Source organism: Panthera tigris, chromosome A1 (assembly GCF_018350195.1).
Source record: "Panthera tigris isolate Pti1 chromosome A1, P.tigris_Pti1_mat1.1, whole genome shotgun sequence".
In the NCBI taxonomy this organism is placed as follows: Eukaryota; Metazoa; Chordata; class Mammalia; order Carnivora; family Felidae; genus Panthera; species Panthera tigris.
In genome coordinates this window covers 117,031,072-117,049,922 of record NC_056660.1, presented here as the reverse complement: position 1 = coordinate 117,049,922, position 18,851 = coordinate 117,031,072, and the positions used below count along the sequence as shown (strand labels likewise).

At 50.8% G+C, this 18,851-nt stretch overlaps 1 long non-coding RNA gene across 7 annotated transcripts in view; it reads right to left on the bottom strand.

The window, feature by feature from the left end:
- Positions 1 to 5,752: 5,752 nt before the first annotated feature.
- The window catches only part of LOC122238590, a 54,924-nt gene continuing 41,825 nt past the window's right edge, over positions 5,753 to 18,851 (bottom strand). For 6 of the 7 annotated variants that reach the window (XR_006217569.1, XR_006217576.1, XR_006217567.1 and 3 more), the window contains 4 exons: positions 17,487 to 17,577; positions 15,857 to 16,087; positions 7,514 to 7,628; positions 5,753 to 6,158 (listed from right to left, as the gene is read on the bottom strand). This is a non-coding gene — a long non-coding RNA (uncharacterized LOC122238590). Of the gene's footprint in view, positions 6,159 to 7,513; positions 7,629 to 15,856; positions 16,088 to 17,486; positions 17,578 to 18,576; positions 18,634 to 18,851 lie in introns of all 7 variants that reach the window. The other variant, XR_006217571.1, reaches the window with a different exon arrangement.

Genomic DNA, 18,851 nt, shown 5'->3' with positions numbered 1-18,851 from the left:
TTCCCCCCCATACACCTTCTGCCTCCCCCAACCTTCCTTTGCTGTGGCAGCCCTGGCCCAGGACACAGGGTTGGGGTGGAGAGGATTTGCTGCTTTCCCCAAAGCCTCTTCAGGAACATTCTCATTTGTCTCTGACTTTAGGGGTGGGGGTGGGGGGTCCAGGTCAGGGCTACAATCTAGAGGAGTAGAACACCTGACTTCAGGATTTCCTGCCCCTCTTCCTCCAAGCCATGTAAGGTGTGGGGGCAGGGCTATCAGGACCCGGCCCCCTCCATACCTTTCAATATTGGAATAATGCCCAGAAGCCCAGACAGCTAAATGGAGCAATCTCAGTGGTAGCAGTGGGGGAGGGGAGCATGTGCTCTAGGAATGTCTTACATTTCTCAGGGAGGATGCCTTTCAAGCCCTAGGGTCCCTCCTGCCTCTTGGCCTTCCTGCAGGTCCTCTCCTGTGGTGATTGAGAGAAACCATTGCTGACTTAGTCCCATATTTGGATGCTCCCTTCCTACAGGCAGTGGCACCAGCAGAGAACCCCTGGACGGGTCTACAGTAGGGGTTAGGGGAGGAGCCTGGCATCCTCTGCCGTTTCCCTCTGGCAACCCACTCCCCACTCCAGCTGCCCAGACTGGAGCTCTACTCAGGGAGAAACACACACACACACACACACACACACACACACACACACACACACCCCTTCCTGAACACTGCATGAATTTATAAGCACACACCACATCCTGAGGGCATGAAAAGCTGGTGCTGGGCTAGGGACAAGGACAAAAAAGATGCCTCTGCTATGGATCCATGCCCCCAAGGGGATGACTTTCTCCTGGGACAGAGACCAAGCCTGAAACCACCTCCGATCCCCCACCCCTACCCCAATCCCAATCTAGGCACATGAAAGACTCTAGATCTCTGCTGGTTCAATCACACATGGGGTGACAAGTGGGAGAGAGGAAGCAGTTTGCTGTGTATCCCCAGTACCTGGAACAGTGCCTGGCACACAGTAGGTGCTCAGAAATATCTGTTGAATGAGTGCCTGAAGGAATGAATAAATGATTGAACAGATGCAGTCAGGACCCAAGACAGGAAGGGAATCATTAAAGCCATCATTAGGGTACTTTCGCAACAGGACTGGACTAACAAATAAGAGAGCCAAGGGCATGCTAATAATTCGGTGCCTCTTCCAACCAACACTCTTTCAATATTTGTTCAATATTTATTTGGAAAAGACGCTGTGTAGGGACTGGGCAGAAAGCTCCCCCCTACCCCCCGGAGTGCAGGCTGCAGCGCTCAGCCTTTCTTCCATCAGCCAAAACAATTCAGCTCTGGTCCTAACCTTGCCAGTTGTACTGAGCTACACCGAAACCCTTTGGTTCTCCAGGTCTCCCCTCCTCCTAAAGGAGTTTAATGAACAATTGTCCTAGTCTGAGCACCCCATGGGAATCTCACCTCTGTGCCTGGCAGCTTATGGAAGTGTTCCTGCCAACCCCCGCCCCCCACCCGGAGGCTCAAACCTAGTAAATGCTCTTTTTTAAATACTCTTTTCCGATTCGTTAAGTGACCACTGAAGCTTTAGTGCCCCGTAGAGATGGGTGCCCCAGGCAGCTGCCTGGTGGGCCTCCCTCCATTGGATCTCCTCTCCAGGTGACTAAGGAGGGGAAAGGCATGGAAGAGGGTGCTTACTCAGTGCCCTCTTCAGCCCCTAACAACCCCCAATCCCCATACCTACGAGGGAAGGACAGGATGGGTAGGTAGAGTGTGTGGAAGAGTCGAACCCCACTGTCTGTAGCTCTGAGCAGGTAAGAGGAGAGTGACCAGCAACTAGAAGGGATTCCTACCCCTTCCCAGTGAGCTCCAGGGGCAGACTCACTACTCTCTTGGCCGCATTCTGCACGATAGTGTCCTGAGCCTTGTGAGCCAGCCAGTGCAAGCGAGCCTGGGGTGGATGGCATTGGAGCTGCTGAAGTAATGCTGTCTGACTTACATTCCCTGGGGATGTCCAGGGAAACCAGATGTCTGGCCAATGAGGCGATCGCCGGAGCAAAATCTTTAAGTAAATACATAGTCACTCACTTCCTTTTCCTCTACACTGCTTGCCCCACCCTCCTCTGCTTTTTGTACCCAGCCCTCCCTTCCTACCTCTGCCTACCTGCCCCCTGGACCACAGCCTCCCTGCCACTCCCTTCCCAGCCCCCAACCCTACAACCAGCTTCTCCATCCTCCCTTCAGCCCCCTGCCATCTAAGGAGCATGAAAGGAAACCTCAGAGCACCTGTACAAATGCATAAATACAAACAACATTAACATTGTTTCCTGAGCACTCACTGTGTGCCAGGTACTGGGCTAAATACTTGTTTATGTACATTATCTCATTTACTCTTCACAGCAACCTTGAGATGCGGGTACCATACATCATTCAGGGTAAGGATCTGAGATCAGAGTCCCAACCTTGTCATTTACCAGCTGTGTGACTTTAGTAAAATCACTTAACCTCTCTGAGCCCTTGTTTCCTCATCTATAAAATGGGGAGATCAATAATACCTACCCTCTATGGCTGTGTGAGGATATAAAGAAAGAAAGTGCTTAGCACAGTGCTTGGCACATAGTCTGGCTGGCTCATGCCACTGTTATCATTATTTTTATCCTCTTTTTAGGTGAGGAAACCAGGGAGCTTAAGTCATGTGCCAAGGTCACATGTGGCTAGAACAAGGCAGAATCAGAGTTTGAACCAAGTCTTCCCAGTCTTGTCTGAGGGTCTGTAAACTGGGACTGGGTCAGATATCCTATCCCTTTCCCCCCAGCATCAGAGGCCCCTCTTTTTCCTTGCCTGTGGAAAGGAAATTAGAACTCAAGGAGCTGGAGTGAGCCTCCTGGATCCCTAGTGACAGCCAACATCCCACAATGCTCTCGGGAATGTGTGCACACACGCCCACCTGCAAGGCCCAGAGGAATCCAGGCTTTAGACTTGAAAGGTAATTCAATCCACCGTGTTTCCTCCCCTCCCCCGCAGCACTGGGTGTTCCTGACAGCAGTGACACAGACCCAGTTTCAGAAGACCAACCCCACAAGTGCAAAGCCTGTGTGGCCTCGCTCACAGGCCGCCCCCCTTGGTGCAGCACATGTTCCCCTTACTGGAGACACAGCCCACCCCTGGCCTCTCCATACCTCCTCTGGCCTTGACAACTCTCCACCCTTCCTCAGCTCCCCCAATGTGTAGGCTCCTTGTTCCTGACCCTTGCCCTCAGACCCCAGACCCCAGACTCAGGGTCACTTGTCATTGAAATGGACAAAGACTGCCCCTGTGTGTCTCCCTTCACCTACCACCTCTAATCCCATCCCCAGCCCTTTCTTTCCATCCAGTGGTCCTGCCCAGCCTAGGCTCGCAGCCTGGTGCCCAGCACTTGGGACTGTCACAGGAGGAGGCCTAGAGTAACTCAGAGCTCCTATTTAATTAATAATGAGTAATATGTCAACATGTGATTAGAGGAGGAGGGCATGTGGCTGTGCTCCACGGCCCCTGCCCTGGGGGAGTCCCTCCACACATGCCCCTGCATGCCTCCAGACTCCCATCTCTGGCCAGATTCCCCTCTCGCCCACCCTCTCAGGTTCACACTGGGTCCTGGGGCTGGCTCTCTGACTGGTAGTCCCCATTCATCCAGCCCTCAGGACCTTCCTCACTGAATGCTGCCCCAACAACTTGTCCCCTGTTCTCCACTTGCCAGAAGGCACTCATTCTCTGCAGTCATGGGGGTCCCAGACTCTCCTGGCATCACAACTTTGTGAGGTGCCAGGCCAGTCCCCCATTCCCACCTAGGCCTTGAGTGCTTGGAACAAGAAGTTCCACAAAAGAATGCACAGCAAGTCAAGCCCCACATCCCTTCTGCCTCCTACATTTGGCTCCTGTATTCTGTTTCCCTCCATTTTCCTCACTCACCCAGGAGGGGGACTCTCCAGAGACCCTCCCCATCTCAGGCAGTCCCCTGTCCTCTTCCTCTCAACTTCTGTGAGAACTTCTTGGTGATAGGAAGGCAGCATCCCCTCTCCCTCCCTGCCCTCCACACCCCAGTGCAGTGGCCTAGGGAGGAAAGCATGCCCAGGTTAGAGTGTCTCCCTCTGGTTTGTCTGGAGGTGGGAGCTGCGGAGGGAGAGCCCCACCGCCACATGTTAGCGGGCACCTCTTTAATGATGGGCGTGGCTCACATTTCCCAGTAGTCTAGTTAGCACTTCTACCATTACTCGAGCCCTAGGGACCTGCTCGATCAGATTTATCCCTGGCCCCTCCCCAGAACAGTTTTTGGTATTTTCACCAGCTCTCCTGACATGGCACATATGCTCCCCACACACACACTCCCACCCAGCACTGTGGGGCAAAGGGCCTGGCACAAAGTATCAATTAGCTACAAACATGGCAACAAACAAGATCAACACTTACATGGGGCACTTCCTGTGTGTGAGGCAAGGGCCTGGCAAGCCTTGGCCTGCTCATTCACACAGCAGCCCTCAGGAGTCCTGGGTGTAGCACCCCGCTCTTCACCAGGAGATATTTGGCCCTCATGGTTACTGATGGAGGGCAATAAGTAGGTGAGAGGAGTGAAACCAGGGGTGATGGGGTGTCAGGAGCAGGAGAGGGTTCCAGAAAGTGGTGTGAGGAAGGGGTGAGGAGTGGAGGGAAAAAGTGTGTGAGGAGTGAAGGGTGTAAGCCCAGGAGCAGTGAAGTGCAAGGAGTGAAACAGGAGGTGAGGGGTGTGTCAGGTATGGGAGAGGGTGTATGGGGGAGTGGTATGAGCCCAGGTAAGGGAAGGAGAGGAGGTGAGGGGTGAAAGGGCAGTATGAGGATAAAGTAGGAGGTGGAGAGAGTGTCAGGTGTGGGTGTGTGAGGTGGAGGGTGGGGAGGCGTGAGGGGTGTGAGGGGTGAAAAGGCAGTGTGAGAACGAGTGGGAGGGGGAGGGCGTGTCAGGTGTGCAGGGGTGTAAGGGGCACAAAGTGGTTGAGGGAGAAAGTGAGAAAGGTACACAAAGGTGTGAGGATTCTGAAGATTCCTGAGGATCCAGAGGACCTGAGCAGGGGAGAGGAGTGGAGGGAGAGGAATACGGGTAACAAGGGGAGGGGTGGGTAGGTCTGAGGAGTTTTGACAGTTTGGCTTTTGTCCCTGTCCACATCCCCAGCTGCTGCAGCCCTACCAGACCTGGCTTCACTGCCAGGCTCATTTCAGGGATGGGTGGAAATTTCCATTTCAGCAAAATCCATTTGTAAAGCCCTAGAGCTTTGAGCCTCATTCTGCTCTGCCTGCCTGGCTCTGCCTGCTTGGCTTTGGCCTGCCCAACCAGCCCTACTCTCTACCCCAGACCTCCCTCTGCTCTCCCTCCCCAGCAGGCAGGATTTGGTTTCAGTGCCTGGCCTCCCCCAGACTCCACCCCAATCCCATCACTATAGCCTACAGAGGAGCCCACACCTGCTGAGCATTTTGACATCTTGGGGTGCCCCCCAGGGTCTGGCAGTTTCCCCCCAGGAAACTGTTCACTGCCTTGCCCTCAGTCAGAGTACCCTCTGATCACAGTCTGTCCTCACTGGCCCCCTTCTTCAAAATACACCTTTTCATTTTATAAATAGGAAAATGGAGGTCCAGCAAGGAAAAGGCACTTATTTGTCCAGAGCCACACAGCTGGTTAGTGTGCACAGCCAATGTTACCCACTTGCCTAGAGGTGGAATTTTAGGGGGAAAAAATCATGCAAACTTAGGTTCGAATCCTGGCTTTGTTGAAGAGGTATGCCTTCAACAAGTGGTTTTACTTCTCTGCACCTTATTTTGCTTATCTACTAAATGGGGCTCATGACCATTGTCATGACCAGGCTAGTGTGAGGATGGTGAGGTGACCATAGCCACATATAGCAAAGTGAGGGTGGGTAGTAAAAGCCTCTGGGCCCTCAAGTTCTCAGGGCAGGCAGGAGCAAACACCAGTTCCAGATTATTTTCCTTGGTCCACCCTTTTCCCAGATCCACAGAAACTGCAGTGACCTGCAGGGATGACAGGGCCAGGGACCGAGGCTCTGGGTGGGAAGATGAGCTGCAGCCTCCTGGGGTAGATGACAAACAGCTTGGGTTGTCTCACTCAGGCCTCTTAGCAGGCTTTCCTCCTGAGTCCATAAAAAGTGGCCACTCTGGGGAGCCAAAACATAAGAGACTCTTGAAAAGTGAGAACCGGTTGAGAAAGGGATGATGGGGAGTGGGAGGGAGGAGTGGGTGGGTGATGTGTATTGAGGAGGGCACCTGTTGGGATGGGCACTGGGTGTTGTATGGAAACCAATTTGACAATAAATTTCATATTTTTTAAAAAAGTGGACACTCTGGACTCAGGGAGGACAGGTGAGTCCTGCGTGTCCAAGCCAAAGTTGTACATCGGAAGAAAGGCTAAGCTCCCCACAGGCAGGGCAGGGTCTGTCTTCCTCACTTCTGTACCCTGGTACAGCATGTGGCAGAGAGGTTTTACCCCTCAGGCCCTGCCACAGCTAGAGGCAGCTCAGGACAGATCTTAGTAGCCAGTATAGAGAAAGCACAAAGGGCCACCTGACCTAGGCTGCACTCTACCCAAGTACTATGTCCTAGGCACACCATGTGGCACATGCCCTGGCACATGTTGGAGCCAGCCTCAGCTCTAGCACGTGTCCTAGCACACCCTCCAGCTGCTGGCCTCCTCCCCTCAGCCCCCTCAGGAATCCCAGGCCCCATCTGCTCCACTTCCCTGTATCTCCCCTGAACATCTGGATTGCTTCTGAAATCTGGCTCCTGGCTCCATCCAGAGGGAACTGCTAGGTGGAAGAGGAGACTCCTGGGTCCCATTAGTTCTGAGCTGGGGCCAGGGAAGTCTCTTCCTGACCCCTCACACCCACCCTGCAGCTGCCAGAATGAACAGGCCTAATAGGTCCTGGTCCTGGTCCGTACCTCCTACTTTCCCTACCTTTGGGCACCCCTCACCTGTAGGGGTTGTAACTATGCCCTTCTCTCATCTACACATAACATACCTACACAGCCTCCCAAAGTCTGCCTAAGGGCAATTCCATTCGCTTGAAAAAAATATGATCTGAATGTATTTAATATCACTGAACTGTATACTTAAAAATGGTTAAGATGGTAAATGTACAAGTACTTTACCACAATTAAAAAATTAAAAAAAAATACCTCAAACCCTAATCTATTCATTTGTTTAGCTTTGTACTCTACGTACAAAGGTTCCCAGAACATCCCAGCAAGACCTGTCCTCCAGAATCTCACACCCCAGAGCCCAGGCTGTCCTCCCCCCTCCCATTCTTTTTGATGTGGTAGTGGGGGGCCTTTGGTCCAGGGTAGCAGTATTTCTGAGTCCCAGTTCAGAGTCACCCAGGCTAGGAGGGCCAGGCTGGGAATAAGCCTCACTTTTGTCTGTGCCTTTCCCTCCACTATCTCTCCCTTACTTCCACCTCACCAGCTCTCTCCTACTCTCTCCTGGCAATCCAATTCTTTTGGGAGAGGGCCTTACCTATGTAGGATGCTCTCCATGGTCCTGAACCACCAGGTCTGGGGGCAGGCTTGCTTCTTCGTAGCTTTGAGGAGTCACTTTGTTGGTCACTCCTGGCCAACATCTCCAAGGCATACTGACCCCGGTAAGGAAGGAAATAAAAGTGGAAGAGAAGGCAGTGGAGAGACAAATAGAGACAGAGCGTGTGAGACACGTAAGGACAGAGAAAGGGATCACCATGAGACTGACAGGAGAAAAAAAGTGACTATTGTTCCTTCTGAGGAAGGTTATCTTCTCTCTTGATAGTTGGGTGTGGGTCAAGACCCCTCCCCCACCTTATGCAAATTCCAGCTCCTGTTTGACCCTGAAACTCTAGTTGTGCCACCTTCCAGTTCCTTCTTTCACCCTCTGTCCTTGGCCCCTCCCTGACTTGGGGTAGCTGTGGGTTGGCAACCACTGCTAGTACTGGTCCTAAAGGCTCAGCTGTTGCTGCCTTCTTCCTGAAAGCTGAGAGAGAAGACCTCTTTCCAGACTTCTCTCATCCCCTGCTTCTCCAGGAGCAGACTGGGGCACAGAAGGCCAGTTCAGTCACCCTAAAAAACACCACCCCCAGTCCCCTCCTGAAAGGAGGGGTGCCTATAGCACTAGGGGAAGGGAGGGAAGGCATTTACAGACAGACCCAGCCTGGGAGCCCCCAAGGACAGCTCCTGGGAGGAAGGAGCTAGGGAAACAGAAAAGAGTGGAAAGCGGTTTCCTCTAGGTTATGGCTGTTATTATTTATTTATTCATGTATTTTTTATTAAGCAGGAGATGTCGGCCTAATGAGCAAGAAGCCCAACAGGCTCTGAGGGTGGAGCTGGGGATAATGGGGTGCTATACACACACACACACACACACACACACACACACACACACACACTATCCCCCACATGCACACAGGATCTCCTCTCCAGCTGTAGGGGACCACCTCAATGGCTTGAAGTCCCTAGAAGGCTTTCCTCTTCCAGCTCCCTCCCTCACCACTGCACCTCTACCTGTACTAGAGGGCCCCCCCAGCACACATCATGTCTCTACCCCATCCCCCTATCAGACTGGGACAGACTTTTTTCTCTCCTCTCCAGCCTTACCGGGCTCTGCGGATGCTAGAACCAGAGATGGAGTCTTGAAAGGGATTCTCCTTAGAGAATCCTCTTCCTGTACCTGACCTTTTAATATCCCATTTGATCCCCAATTGACCCCCCCCCAAATTCTTTACAATTGGTCAGAACCCAGTTTAGGGTCACACATGGCATCTGATCATTATGTGCATTAAATTCTTTTTTTTTTTTTTTTTTAATTTTTTTTTTCAACGTTTTTTGTTTTTGTTTTTTTTTTATTTATTTTTGGGACAGAGAGAGACAGAGCATGAACGGGGGAGGGTCAGAAAGAGAGGGAGACACAGAATCGGAAACAGGCTCCAGGCTCCGAGCCATCAGCCCAGAGCCTGACGCGGGGCTCGAACTCACGGACAGCGAGATCGTGACCTGGCTGAAGTCGGACGCTTAACCGACTGCGCCACCCAGGCGCCCCTGCATTAAATTCTTTAAGATGATGCATTCTCCCCGCTTTTTTTTTTTCTGGCCACTGACCTATGAAACATTCAGATCAGTTTCCCTATAGAATTTCCCTTCTTCGAGTGTCTGGTTACTTCCTTGTGCTGGTTTACTTCCTGTAAACCAGAAGTTAGATCTAAGGGCTAGAATAATTCAAGTTAAATGTTTCTACATGTGAGGTAATGTCATTTACTTCACTTTGCATCATGTCAGAAGACACATAATATTAATCTTTCCACCATTAGAAACACTCAGAGAGACACCAGCTGATGATAGTTATGATTTTCTTCCCACCTTGTTTCTAGAAAATAACATTTGTGGGTTACCCTGGCTCCAAACAGATGTTGATTTCCCCAACAACCATTCTCCTAATGTTTTTTAATGCTAGTCCATAATCTTTGCCTGATTATGGATTAAAAATTTTTTTCAATGTTTGTTTTGAGAGAGAGAGAGAGTGGGGGAGGGGCAGAGAAAGAGTGGACAGAGGACCCAAAGAGGTCTCTGCACTGACAGCAGAAAGCCCGATGTGGGGCTCGAACTCACGAACCATGAGATCATGACCTGAGCTGAAGTCGAACGCGTAACCAACTGAGCCACCCAGGCGCCCCTGATTATGGATTTTTAAAGATGAGAAAACTGAATTTCAGATTGGGAAAGTCCCTCAAGCTCACACAATCAACAAACTAGGAATCTGTCTAGTAGTCAAGTTTTTGTCGTCTTTCCTATCACACTGAGTCAGGTGCACATTAGGTGCCTCGTACACATTTAAATGAAAATCTGTGAGGAAAGGGATTCCCCTCTCTGTAAACTAGTCTGACCAGAAATGGAAAGGCCCAACCCTACTCCATGCCACTAACAATAGTGCCAATGAGGCAGCTTAGCATGGGCCATGTGGTAGCATGTACTAAAATTAGCTTCTTTGATCCTCCCAACAAACCTGCAAAGTATACATTATTACTACCGTTCCCCCCATTTTACAGGTGAAGAAAATGAGACCCCAAGAGGTAAAGTAGTTGCCTAAGGCCAAAGAGTTAGTGATCAATGAAGCCAGGATTAGTTCTTATGACCCTAAATTCTGAGCACTTTACAATCACCCTGATCTAGCCTCTCAAGCTGGTCTTCCTCCATCTTGAGACTAAAGAGTCTCAAGTTTTAACTAGCAAGAGAGTCTCTGCCTTATGTGGGCTGATACTGACGCTGCTGACAGTTCTATAGCCATCTGTCAGCATTAACCAGGGCATCAGAAGTTCCCTGGGTCTCCTCTGCTGGCCTCTACCCACCAAGCAGCTCTCTCCAGCCCATGAACTTGCCGGAATCTCACCTGGTTCCTCCAGCCCCTTCACCCAGTTAACCCCTTCCACACTCCATCCCCCCACCCCCCCACTGTGCCCACTCTAGGGCTTAATGTCCTCATCAGAGTCCTTTACACTTGCACAACAACCCACAGTTTATGAAACACTTCCTTTTTCTCACTGGAGCCCCCACAACTATTCTGTGAAGGAGGCAGGGATTATGGGCTCCATTTTACAGATGTAGACATTGAGGCTTAGTAAGGAAAGCTCTGGGCCCAGAGTTGCCCTCTAGTCAGCATTTTCAAAGAGGGATCTCAGTGCTCCTGCCATCTCAGGACCAACCCCAGAAAATTATATTTTGCTGCTGTTTGGAATGAGAGGCTTGTCTCAGGCCGGGGCAAGGGGTGGGGCTGTGGCCTAAGCTCATCTGGGCCTGGAGCAGGGGCCATGGGGTCAGCTCTGTATCTTCCAGCCCCCTCAGGGATCAAGTCTCTGAAATGTCACCAGCACCTAGGGCATCCTGGGAAATGTCAACAAATGCTGATTTAGGTCTCTTAGTAGAGGCAGAGTCACCCTCTACCATTTCTCAGGAGCAGAAGCCAAAGAGCCCTTACAGTGAGCCCAACCCCACCGTTTTATAGTTGGAGGAACTGAGACCCAGACTCACAGAGCAAGCTGGTGGTTTTTTCTCTGGAAACACTGAGGGTCACTGATGGATGTCCACTCACCCACCCTATTCCTCATTCCCTCTTACTTTCTATCTTCCTCCGAGCTTGGAGCCTGTACCCCTTTGAGTCAAGACACTGATTTCCAGCAGCCAGAGAAGAGGGAGGGCCTGGGGAGCTGTTCAGGACTGTGGGCTTGGCATTAGGGGCTACACTATGGAGAACAGTTTGAGCCAGCACCATGCAGGCCTCTGTCCTCCCCACCCCCTCACTTCATTGACACCTGGACCAGGCTCTTCCAGAAGAGAGAAAATAAAGGTCTTGCTGAATGGCAGAGCGTGGGCTGACAGTAGTCTCCATGTGCTCTGGGAACCTGCCAATCTCTCCAGCCCCAAAGTAGCCAGCACTCCTGCCATCTCTCAACCTCCTCTGTGGGAGCCCGTTGCTTCATCATTCCTACACCCTACCCAGGCAAGGCTGCTTCTTGCCTTGGCCCAATTAGTGCTACTAAGGCTCTGCCCATTCATTTTCACCTTTACCGGTGAAAGGACCCCACCTCCCATCTCAGGGACTCCTCCCTAGGGCCTTGGGGAGTCTGGGTCCCCTGTTTTCAACTGCAGAGTTCACAGACTTTCCTGGCCCTCTCCTACTTGTAGTATACGGTGAGGCTGTGTCCTCTCTGTGCTGTGTCTGTCTCTGTTTGCACTGAGAATAGTGAAGGGAGGGCCTGTCTGCATTTGTGCTTATCCTCCATACTTGCCATATCACAGGTGCACAGTCACTGAGGAAATAAATACTGAGGTCCCAGATCAGGCCTGAACATTACTTGATAGTCTGCATTTCCACCCTAGAACAATTTGCAGCTGGTCTTCCCCATACAGACTATAAGATCCTTGAGTGCAGAGATCATGTCTTCCTGATACACTTCTACATCCTTAGTGATTAACTCAGTACTTGGCCCACAGTAGGCACCTAATAAATCTTCATGCATGGGAATATGTAAATGGATGGGTGGACAGATGGACAGACAGACGATGGATGAACACCAATGAATGAATGATCTAGGCAGGTTATTTTTTTATCCTCTTAATATGGTGGGAAAATGAGACAGAGGATGGAAACCTGGAAAAAGCTTCCCAGATGTTACATGGTGGAGTCAGGATTTTAATGCAAGGAAAGCTAGCCCAGGAAGCTTGGACTACTGACCAGGGAGTAAGGTGACAGAGGTGGGGTGGGGGGGTCGGATGGAAAAGCCTCAGGGCTGAAGGCAAGGCAGAGGGAGCCTCTGCCCAGGGGGAAGGACTTTCCTGGAATTATCTTGCTGCCAGATGGAGAAGCAGGGAAGCCTAATTGTTTTTTTCAGTTCCAGGAGCTGGGTCCATAAATCATGACTCCATTTAAGACAGGGGTACCTCCTCTCTGGAGACCTAGGTGTGACTTGATGTACATTCCTAGTGACATGCGGAGGCTTGCAGCCTCCATATGCAGGTGCCATGCCACCCTTGCCCAGACTAGAAGGCACCACTCAATAGGGCCTGCCAGTCTGCTGTTGTGTGTGAGGTATGCAGCCCTGTAGGAGGAGCAGGTGGGGGAAGGGGCCCAGGAAAGGCAGAGAGCCCAGGAAGGGAGAGAATGGGAGAGTGGTGAAGGCTCTAATAGCCTTCCTTTGGTGAAGTCAATCTCATTTACCATTTATTGAGTGCCAACCTTGTGCCAGACACTGTGCTGAGCACTCGGACCCTCAGGATGGCTCATATGTGTGTGTGTGCATGCGTGCGTGCGTGCATGTGTGTGTGTGTGTGTGTGTGTGTGAGAGAGAGAGAGAGAGAGAGAGAGAGAGAGAGAGAGAGAGAGAGAGAAAGAGAAAGAGAGAAGCAGGCAGCTACAGAGACAGTAATCACAACATGGGTGATAAGTGCTTGAGAGGGATGTACAAAGTGCTCTGGGAGCTCAGAGCACCAGGCCATTAATTCTTCCCCTTAAGAATTTAAGGTGGGGAAAGATTTTGGAACACTTCACAGAGGAGGAGGTGTTTTGGCTGGATTGGGTCTTTTCAGAGGCTGGAAGAGGAAGGGAAGGGTATTTTAGGCAGGAGAGCATGTGCAAAGGCAGGGGCTATGAAAGTGGAAGGAGAAAACTTGTGTATGACTAGAGCAGAAGGGAGGCAGGAGGAGAAACTGGACAGTGAGCCTCCGGCCAGCATTTGCGAGGCCATGAATGGTCCTACTAGAGAGCTTGGACTTGATCCAGTCGTGGGCAAAGGGGAGCCATTGAAGAATTTTAAGCAGGGGTGTGACAGGACTAGATTTGTGTCTTAGAAAGCCTTCTCTTGGGGGGATAGAATGAACCAGGACCGTGGCCAAGGGGCAGAGAGAAGGGAATGGATTCTGGAGTTATTGTGGAGAAAAATGGGCAGGACATTTTCCTTCCTAGGTAATTATTTTGGACTTTCCTGCCTTTCTACCCAGGCTCCATGTTTCCCTGGGGAAGGAGCTGTTCCCTCCTTTCTCTGTGTCTGGTGCAGACTTCTGCATTCACAGAGCTGAATTACAGGGTCTGATTGACTGACAAGAACGGAGCAGTAGAACTGGCTCCCAGTGGCTGGAGAGTCCTGCTCTGAGGATGAGCTGGTGACTTCTCTCCAATTCAGTCCACAAGCCCCAGAGCAGGGTGAGGCTTAACCCAGGCCTCTGGGGAATGTCCATGAGGTCCTACCCTCCCTCCCTTCCCTTCTTTTCCTTTCCTCCCTCCTCCTCCTCCCCAGAGCCCAAGCCTTCTTGCTGGGAGGCTCTCAGAGCTAGCAGAGCTGTGGATGAAATGGTTCGGTGGCTCCAGCCCAGCTGCTGCCATGGCAACCAGGCTGCCTGCCAGACCCACAGTCAGGAGCAGACCCAGCATTCCTGCTGCAGAACTACAGTTCCCAGAATGCAAAGCACCTGGGGCTAAAAGAGAAATCCACCTCTTAGATGGGTATCCAGTAAGAGTCTTCCAACCAGAAAGAGGACACATATGAGCACCACCAGAGAAACACAGGACAGAATAGGGGAATCTGGGGGGTCAGAAAGCAAGGCATACTTCTGGAGGGAAGTCTGGGAACCCCTCCTTAACAGTGGCCCACTGGACAGCCCAGAAAAAGGCCAATGGCTATAGGAAAGTGCAAAGGCTGGCGATGGGTACTTAGTCTTGGTTTTGCCACCAACCTGTGCTGTTGCTTGAAAACTGTCTTTCAAAAACTACTTCTCTTGTTCTCCACTAGCACCTTTGTGGTCTGAGCCCAGATGGCAGCAATGCACTACTTATTGGTCTTTTTGCCTCACTCAAGCCCCTCCCTTCCTTCTTCATACTGAAGCCTGAGTGACCTTTTCAAAATGCAATTCTGATTATATCACTGCTGCCTGTGCCTGCCCCCCTGCTGTTTAAACTCTTCAGCATTTAAACCCTTTGCTCTGAGAAGAAGAAAAAAAATCCCTTACCTCACCTGACAAGGCCCTGCATGGTTTGGCTTCTGCCTGCTGTCCAGCCTCCCCCTTCACCCCACAATTCCAGACCTTCTGGATTTTAGTTCTTTGTAGAATACATGCTCCTTTCTACCACAGGGCCTTCACACATGCTTTTCTGTCTCTCCAGAACACCTTTTCCTCTACTGTTGCTCCACCCACCCATCTCCATCTCAGAGAAATACCGCCTTCTCAGGAATTTCCCTGACCTACTTAACCCAACAAAATCCCCCTTTTGTGTACCCTTGTTGCCACCACAAACCTCTATAAAGCACCTGTCACAGTTGCATACAGTATTTGTATGATTATTTGACAACTATCTATCTCTCCACCAGATTGCAGCCTCTGTGAGAGGAGGAAGAGTGACTTTTTGTCTACCAGTGCATCTTCAGGGTCTACCACTGTGCTTGACACATCACTGATGCTCAAGAGCCATTTATTGAACAAGTTGCTCTGTTTAAGCCGCAGTCTTCCCAGCTGAATGTCCACTACATGCCAGGCACTGTGAGTGGTGGTGCCAGGGATATGGTAGTAGACAAGATAGGCATGGTCCCCCCTACCAGGGAGCTCACAGTCTAGTGGGGGGAAGATAGACACTGAATACATAATGACAAGAGAGCTGAGTGTTGCAAGTGGTAGAGGATGTAGAGCTGTGGTAGCACAAAGCCAGGACATCTGGAAAGGTCCAGCAAGGAAGAGAGGTAGGATTATCAGATGAAAGGGATGGAAGAGTATAAAAGAGCATTGCAGGCAGAGGGAACAGCATGAGTAAGGGTGCTACTCAGGCAGAAGAGAGCCTGGAGTGCTTGAGGCATGAAGTAAGGCCAGAGTTGCTGGAGTGTAGAATGAATGGAAGGTGGTCTTAGTTCCATCTACATGCCTTGATTTTACTAGGCAGAAGTGGCATAGAGTGAGCTATCTTTTCAAACTGGCTGGCCCTTGTGTTCTGTACTCCTCCCCCTGTTCTCAGACGCAGGTGGAGGTCCAGCATAAACATACCCAGGCTATTCCACTGCTCAGGCACACTGTCCTTTACCTCCAAGAACCTACTGCTGTGTTTCAGGTGTCCTGTGTGGGCCATGCCTGTGTCTGGTATGACGGGGCTGTGACATTTGGAGTGTGTGCGCACGTGCGCGCGCGCGCGCGTGTGTGTGTGTGTGTGTGTGTGGAGGGGGGCATATGCTGGGGAGGCAGTCAATCAATCCTGGAGCATACATTGCTGACAAGTCTAGGAGAGGTCTCATGAAGAGGCAGGGAGCCTGGCCTGGAGCTTGAGGGTGGTCTGCTCAGTTTGCTTGGGAAATGAAGCATGACTTACCAGCTGAAGAAACATCAACGGGTTAGGGAGCAGAGGCCCCTGAGCATGGGGCAGGGAGGGGTCCTTCTCCTCCTCACATCTGTTGCTGTCTTCCTCTTCCTCTAGGATCCTGGGTCAGGTGGGGGAATTGTCCCCAGTAGGCTCCCCAAAGGAAAGGGAGCTTTTCCTTTAAACTTGGGGGCTCTCAAAGAAGTAGCTCCCAGTGTATATGTAGAATGAGGTGGCAACTTCCTGGAAATAATGGAATTTAGCTTCTTCATTCCCCTTGCAGGTAGTGCAACAACCACACGTGCATGTGTGTGTGCGCGCACACACACACACACACACACACAGCAGCAGCAGCAGCCTAGATCCCTGGCTCTGCCGAGACCTCCCTGGAGCAGGAGCCTTCAGTTCACCCATTCCCCAGAATAGTGTTTCTCAAAGTGTGAACTTCAGACCCACGGCATCAGATCATGTGGAGTACTTGTGAAGATGCATGTTGCCAGGGGGCTCTGATGCAATGAATCACGGACCACATTTTGAAAAGCTTTCTTTTGGAGGATACCTAATTCTGTCCAAAGAACTAATGAAGCATTCCCTTCCCCAGAAATGTCTCCTCAAATCCAGCCAGGGATGAAATCCTTGGCAATCCCATCCTGGATCCCTGCCAGGAGGACAAGCCAGCCCTGGCCCTTCAGACTTTTCACCTCACACAGTCAATAATATTTAGCAAAGACCTACTAGGTGCTAGGTGCTGGGGTCCTGAGAAGAACATAGCAGCCATGAATCCTGCCCTATGGGTCTTCTAATTTAGGGGTGAGGACAAATATTTTAAAAGTAAATAAATAAATAAACAAAATAATAGTGGTAATTGCTCTGAAGATGATAAAACATAGCTATCAAAGAAAGTGCCCAGGGGACCTGCTTAATTCAGGGGTTTAGGGAAGGAGGCCATCTTAGTTCTTGTGGAGAACAGCATTCTTAAAATGAAAGAAAAAAACCTTTCCTATCCTTTTGCTACTTTTTTTTTTTCTTTCCTCTTGTCTTTCTTCTCTTTACCTTGGCTTGGCTCTGTTTCTCTGGTAAGACTCCCTCTTTGTCTCCTTCATTCTCTCCTCCTCTGCTTCCCTCCCTCCCTCTCCTATTGCCTCCCTCTTCCCATCCCACCTCCTGCTCTTCTGCTCCCTCCAGAGAAATGGAAGAAACCAGATCCTTCTGCCTCTCAGGCTAGCCAGCAGTAATTGAGCTGTGGGCTTGCTCAGCAGCTGGCCCTGAGACCAGGGCTACAGGAGGTCAGAGGGGAGCTGGAGGTGGAGGGAGAGCCTGAGCAATGGGAGCAGGGAGGGGCCTAGGGAAGGAGAGGGCACTCAGAGGGGCTGGAGGTGGCTGCTGAGCCAGGTAATCTAATCATGGGGTGAGTCATAAAGATCACTCACTCCCGTGCACAGGACGGCCTATGAAATCACATTAATTTGAAGAGGGTGTAAAATCCACGGAGAATTCCCCTCTCTTCCCCACACACATGAAGATAAACTGTCTTCAGCTTCCAATATGATCTTACAACAGCTTGTCAGTGACAAAACAGCCTCAAATCCTCCCATTTATCAAACGGCCAATCCTGTTAGCAGCTTAAAAGAGACATAATTACCTGCGGCCTTTTGTGTGATTCTTTATACTAACGCCGCTTCCTTCTTCCTGGCAGCGGTCCAGAACGTGAGCTCAGAATTCATTCCTGGTGACTGGGGAGATCATCAGAGATGTTAAAGTTGGGGGACAAGAGCGGATGGTTGAGGTGGGAAGTTGTGCATTGTGGGCAAGTCTGGGCTGTGTGTTAGCACCACGGACAGAGCCAGGGCTTGGAGCCTGGGAGCAGCAGCCTGGATGGTGGGGTAAGGAGGAGCCAAGCCCAACGAGTGTGGGCAGAAGCCAGCCGGCCAGCTAGGAGCCTGGCAGGCATCTCAAGGACTAAGTTTCAGTTGCCTTTACAGAGCAGTGGAGACTCAGCCCATGGCACATCAGCACTGACAGTAGGGACAGGATGTAGAACAGGCTTGGCCTTTGGATCAGTAATTTGGGGAGACTGCCCCACCCTCAGGTAAAGCCAGGAGCTCCCTCCCTCTTTGACTCCAGTGTGGCTGACACATTTTGAGTTTCCATGACTTCAGACTCTGCCGCACTGCTACTGGGGAGAAGAAGAACGTTCCCAGATAACATTTACTGAATGCTCACTATCGGCCAGGTCCTGTTCTAAGCATTTTGTACATGTCATCTTAATTAATATAAACCTCATGAAAATCTGTTCTATTATCCCATTTTATAGGTGAGGAACCAGAAGGTAAGTGAGGACAAGTCACATATCCAGAACTAATTCAGACTCATGGTCTGCAAGCTGGGCTGTCTACAAGGCAGTCTCTGGCCATGATGAGAGATCAGTTCTGTGGCTCTGGGTTGGTGTCTCTTCCTCTCCACACTTCCTGCTATTCTTCAGCCCAGTCAAGGCAGGTATCTGCTCTCACTGCTTTGGGGAGAGGGATGGGAAAACCACATGACTGATCTTTCCTTCCATGAGAAATAAGACATCTGGAACTGGCTTCTCTCTGGCCAGAGCTGCTCTGCAATCTCATATCTTCATTCCCCCAGCCCCTCCCTCTCTCTACTGGCCCCAGGGCCCTCACCTCTACATATTTCAAGAGGCTGCCTCACCCCTCTCCTCTTACTGCCCACTGCCAACCACCTACTTGCTACCAGCTTTCTCCACACTCCTTTCCATTTTCCAGCAGGCCCAAGGGAATCCTCTGCTGGGAGAAAACCATCAGAGTCCATTTGGAAGCCAGATAAAGGGGCAGACAGTGAGACAGACAGCAAGAGACAGATGAGAGACAGAACAAAAATGAATTTTGAAGTGCCGTTGAGTTAATGATTGTGATCTAATCCTGTTGAGAGATAAAGCCAGGATTAGTAATCTGGGAGTATCTTCCAGAATTTCTAGAACTCAGCTTTAAGTCAGTTGGCT